General features: G+C 44.9%; 1 pseudogene; it reads left to right on the top strand.

Moving 5' to 3' along the window:
- Positions 1-3,510: 3,510 nt before the first annotated feature.
- LOC133761159 (cadherin-4-like) lies at positions 3,511-5,187 on the top strand (annotated as a pseudogene).
- The last annotated feature ends 813 nt before the right edge of the window (positions 5,188-6,000 follow it).

The raw sequence follows: 6,000 nt of genomic DNA, 5'->3' as shown, positions 1-6,000 counted from the left end.
TTTCCTTTTTATTCTTCTATCTTCTGGTTTGGTAGTTTTTTGAACTTATTATGGCTTCTTTAAATTAAAATACATTAAAGAGAAATTGATATTCCAGATGTAGTTATCTTCTACTAGAAAATATTATGTTACACTGCTAGAACAGGCATATACTAATTTATTTCATTTCATGTGGTAGTTTGATCAAAGCAAGGTTTTCCATTTTGCAAAGGCAAGTATGTTCCCAATTCGTTCTTATTCTTATTTTTTAGCACTGCAAGATCCAATGTGAGTGGGTGTGAATGTATGTATATGTGTGTATTTATGTGGTATCTATCAATGTGTAGTGAGCTCTACAACACGTTTTCTTTTTCTAGCCGATACTGTGAAACTCCTAGAATCTCTTCTCTTCATCCTAATTTACTAGCAATTACTTTCTTTTGATGTTAAATCTGTTAATGCACTGCCACTTATAAGCCAATAAATGCTTTGAATTTTAAAAGTGCTTTCAAAATTTGGGCTTGCTTAAAAGTTTTTCCTTCATTCTAATTTGTTAGTCCTCACTGACATGGTAACCAAAAAAATTCAGCTTTGATATTCCTATTCCACAAAGTTGTGGAAAGTTAATCTCTGTTTACTGTGCGTCAAGTTGATATCTTGAAATTTGATTATTGTTTCTAACCCTTGTCTCTACTTGTAAAGAATAGTGCTCTTTCTACATTCTGCTTGCATTCTTTATATAATGGAGTATTACACCTGTGTTTATAAAGTAAATCGGATGTTATCACAAAAATTAAGAAGAAAAGGAAGGAAGGAGGAGGGAGGGAGTGTGGAAAGTGACGTTATGTGCTTAAAGTTGTGTATATGAAATATATGGAATCTGTTTTCTTTAGATGAATAAGAAATTTTTAAAAATTAGCCACCACTTTCTGCTTGGATTATTAGTTTCCTCCTTTATAATAGTAATTTTTTATGGGGAAATATATCCAATAATTTGTGTTTGCTTCTATATTTTATCCTCTTTGTGATTCTCCCTTCTCAAGTCCTAAATGATTTGATGTAGCTCTGGAGTCCTCAAAGACTCAATTTGTTTTTCTTCTTTTAATTTATTCATAATGTTTATGTTTATTCTTAATGGGAATTCAATGCACAAAAAGCTAATGTACCACTAACTACCAGTTATTCTCAATTTTTTAAATAAATTTCATGTACTTATTTCTATGTCTACAGTTTAAATTTTATTACTAACTTTCAAAGCATCGCAGTAAGGCTTTTTATGTTTTGTTTTATTTTCACATTGACTTTTCCAAATATTCTAGTATAAATAGGGGAAATTTGTCTCAGAAAGACCAATTGACGTAACTGCTAAATCAAATTAAGTAACTAATGATGCTATTATGATAACCAAGTTTGAGGTGTGGGAAATATTTACAGTAATCCAAATTAACTTCACTTCATGCTTCTTTGGATTTCTCCCACTTTTTAGTTTTAGAAAAACTTCACACATTTCCTAATATGTAAAAGTAAAAATTTGAAGGCCTCTTTTGCTCATGCTGCTATGTAGTCTCAGAGAAGGCAAAAATGAAGAAATGGAGAATCCCACTATTTCTTTCAGTTGGGTGGTATTGAGAAACTTTGTCAAAGGATAGGGACAAAGGAGGGGCAGCTGCCGTTTGTTGTCTGTCGATGTAACTAGAGGATGTGGTCCTTTAATAGCTGTAGTGAAACTGCCCTTCCAGTTGTTATGAGAAAAGGAGAAAAATAATACTAACATGAAAATTCCCTAAAGGGATTTTCAAATCACAGAAAAAATTTAGGTTCACACTTCTATAATACTTTGCCTGTTATTTTTACTTCAACTCAGATTTCATCTATTTTGGCAGTGTTACCTTCGGGAGTATCACAAAAGGAGTCCATACAAGCTGAAATGAAAAAAAAAAAAAAAAAGGAGTACACTGCCAGAAATATTCTCGCTGGTTTCTGCAATTACCTCCTTTTTAATAATCCATTTGTTAGTGTGTAAATTCTAGTTCCCTGTGTCCCAATGTCACTACTTGAGAAGAGCATTCTACTTTTTATGGGCAGGAAAAATCATGCCAACAGAAGTATAAGAATTCTATGTATAATTATGAACGACCTTGCAGTAGTAAGCCAACACATTTTGCAGAATCGATAGCCAGATATGGAGTTGGCATTGAGTCCAATAAAGTGAAAAGGAACTATGAGAAGAAAGGGAGCTTTAAGGGCGGGAAGGTGATGAATGAAGAGAGGGAGGAGGGCAAGTAGATTAAACTGAAGTCACAGTGATATGACTGTGCCAGACTGTTCATGCTGCTTTTGAAACTAAAATTTGATTCCCAAAAAATGACAGATGTTACAACATTGGCCAATTAAGAGACAAAAACCTGTAATAATATGCTCTGCTGGCTATATAACAGTTACTTGAACACAAGTCAGATCATCAAATGCATTTATAGGCAATTTGTTACTAAATAAAAGAAAACATTAAATAAAGGTAGCAGTAGGAAAAACACAGATGTGTAAATTAAAATTTATAGGATCGTTCCAAGTTATTTTACTCTATGAAAAGCATGTATGTGTAATATGTAATGCATATAATTTTATTCCCATTTTTAACCGAGTGAACTGTTATTTAAATATTGTTAATACGAATTTAAAACCTTAGAAGTAAAGAGTTTAAAAAGCCACTCGCGAACTCAGTAAAAGATCACACTGTGTGATTTTGTTTCAGATATCCCCAACTAGTCTTTTTTTCTCACATATTCCATACACACACAGGCACGCACATGAGAACACACAAAGTGCACATTAGAACAAGTTTCTCATTTACTGGATTTTCCCAAGACCAAAGAGTACCGAAAGTGTAAAAACATTTCAGTGTCTATTTTTTTTTCTCTATTCCCTAAACTCTACATTGATTCTTCAGAAATCTTCATTAAAATTATATTTGGGAGATGTGAGAAATAAATTGTCTTGATACTGTTTTTATTTAGGGTTCAATTAAAATGAATTGTATTAAAAACACAGAATGGCAAGAATGATTGAAACAATGAGTTCTGGAAAATGAAGAATTTTTAGATTCAGAAAGAAGTCTAGAGTTCATCTCCTCCAATCCCCTCTTTTTTTTGGAAATCATAGCCAAGCAAATGCTTTTGTAACTTGCCTACATCCCCATGATTTCCCATAGAGGAGGAATAACTAACAATATCCATTCCTTTAGACTGGAAATCATTACAGTCTTCAGCCACATTCAGAAATTTAGGTGAGAGAGAGTGTGTGTGTGTGTGTGTGTTGCTACATAAACCAATTTTCACCAAATGACGATTTTTATACCTATATCATCAATTATATTTTCTTTCAATAATCATAATTTCAAATCAATAAATTCTATTCTCTATATCTAGCCAAATTTCAGCTACATTGTAATACCGTCAGCCAGCTTTATATAGAAGTTATGCTGAATTAGAGTAAATACAGGAGTCTTTTTACTTACTGCATATAGATCCCTGGATGTCCTTCCAGTCCACGGCGGGGGTGACCATCTCTGTCATGGACATCGACAAGGCGCTCTACTTCCCCTCCAACCACCAGCTGATCCGCCTGGAGGAGGCCGTGCCCCCGGCACCGTGCTCACCACCTTTCCCGCTGTGGATCCCGACCACTTCATGCAGCGGGCAGTGAGAACTCGAAGCTGTCAGACCGGGCAAACTGGCTGCACATCAGCACAGCCTCCGTGCTGGACCGCGAGTCCCTGGACATCAGCAACCACGTCTACGAGGCCACCTTCCTGGCAGCTGACAATGGGATCCCCCAGCCAGCGGCACCGGGACCCTGCAGATCCATCTCATCGACATCAATGACAACGTCCCAGAGCTGCTGCCCAAGGAGGCGCAGACCTGCGGGAAGCCCAACCTGAGCGCCATCGACATCACGGCCGCCGACTCCGACCCCAACACCGGCCCCAAGTCTTGGAGCTGCCCTTGGTCCCGGCCGCCGTGCGCAAGAACTGGACCAGCACACGCCTGAACGGTGACTACGCTCAGCTCAGCTTGCGCGTCCTGTACCTGGACCAGGGATGCACGACGTCCTCGTCATTGTCACAGACTCCGGGAACCCCCGCTGTCCACCATGTCCATCATCAAGGTCCAGGTGTGCCCGGGGACTGCACCGCCATTGGTGCGGGGGCAGCGGCTGGTCCGGGCACAGGCGCCACTGTGGCCATCCTCCTCTGCACCGTCATCCCGCGGACCGTGGTCCTGCTGTTTGTCCGTGGATGAAGCGGCGGGAGGAGGAGCCAGGCGAAGCAGCTGCGCATCCACCCGAGGACGACGTGCGCGACATCCTGGAGTCGGGTGAGGAGGGCGGCGGCGAGGAAGACCAGGACCAGGACTCAGCCAGCGGCAGCAGTGCGCGGTCACGGAGCACGCCCTGAGCAAGGCCCCCGCGTGCGGCGGGTGGATGAGCGGCCCGTGGGTGCCAAGTCCCGGTACCCGGCCAGGCCCGCTGTGCCCCACCCGGGGGACATCGGAGACCTCATCAGTGAGGGGCTCCGGACAGCGGACAGCGACCCCACTGCGCCCCCATACGACTCCCTGCTGGCAGCGGACAGCGACCCCACTGCGCCCCCGTACGACCCCTGCTGGCAGCGGACAGCGACCCCACTGCGCCCCCGTACGACCCCCGCTGACAGCGGACAAGGACCCCACTGCGTCCCCGTACGACCCCCGCTGGCAGCGGACAAGGACCCCACTGCGTCCCCGTACGACCCCCGCTGGCAGCGGACAAGGACCCCACTGCGTCCCCGTACGACCCCCGCTGGCAGCGGACAAGGACCCCACTGCGCCCCCGTACGACCCCCGCTGGCAGCGGACAAGGACCCCACTGCGCCCCCGTACGACCCCCGCTGACAGCGGACAAGGACCCCACTGCGTCCCCGTACGACCCCCGCTGGCAGCGGACAAGGACCCCACTGCGTCCCCGTACGACCCCCGCTGGCAGCGGACAAGGACCCCACTGCGCCCCTGTACGACCCCCGCTGGTCTTCGACTACGAGGGCCGCGGCACCACGCAGGCTCCGTCGGCTCCCTCAACTCGCCCAGCTCCGGGGACCAGGACCACGATTACAACGACTGGGGGACCAGGTCCAGGAAGCTGGCCGACCTGTACGGGGGCGGCAACCAGGACTAACAGGCCTCGCGCTGTGGACCACAGCTGGCAGAAGCCCCGCCCCACCCGGCAGGGACCCCGCCCCCGCCAGGCCTGAGAGTGAGCAAGAGGCACTGCCTTAACTTGAATTTTTAGAGCAGAAGCACTGTTTAAAAAAAAAAAAAAAGGGCTTGTGCCAGCACGCCAGATTCTGGTCCCAGTCGGGGCACCAGATTCTGTCCATGTTGCTCCTCTTGCAGGCCAGCTCTCTGCTGTGGCCCCGGGAAGGCAGTGGAGGATGGCCCAGGTCCTTGGGCCCTGCACCTGCATGGGAGACCAGGAGACGCACCTGGCTCCTGCCATCGGATCAGCGCAGTGCGCCTGCTGCAGCGGCCATTGGAGGGTAAACCAACGGCAAAAGGAAGACCTTTCTCTCTGTCTCTCTCTCACTGTCCACTCTGCCTGTCAAAAAAAAAAAAAAGGAAGTGCCTTTTGGTACAAAAAACAAGCAAACAAACAAACAGAAGAAAACAAAAAACCAGGGCCTGGGGAGCAATTCAGTGTATACTGGGGTTCTGGTGGACCTGTGGGGTCACGGGACATACTGAATATCTTATGATATTCAACCCTTAGAAGTCATACTGACTGTGCAAGTATTATCAATGCACTTGTTCTAAAAGGATCCTGAAACCTTATATTTCACAAAACAGAGTGAATGACATAACGAATGGCTGTCTACAAATTTGAGCACTTTTTGTATACCTGATCTAAACGTGAAGTGAAACAATCTTAGCAGCATGAATCCGAATTCAAGGGCAAGTGAATAATTTGCCTAGGGAGCATGCGTCAGGAAAT

Source organism: Lepus europaeus, chromosome 5 (assembly GCF_033115175.1).
Source record: "Lepus europaeus isolate LE1 chromosome 5, mLepTim1.pri, whole genome shotgun sequence".
NCBI lineage: Eukaryota > Metazoa > Chordata > Mammalia > Lagomorpha > Leporidae > Lepus > Lepus europaeus.
This window is presented reverse-complemented; position numbering and strand designations above follow the sequence as displayed.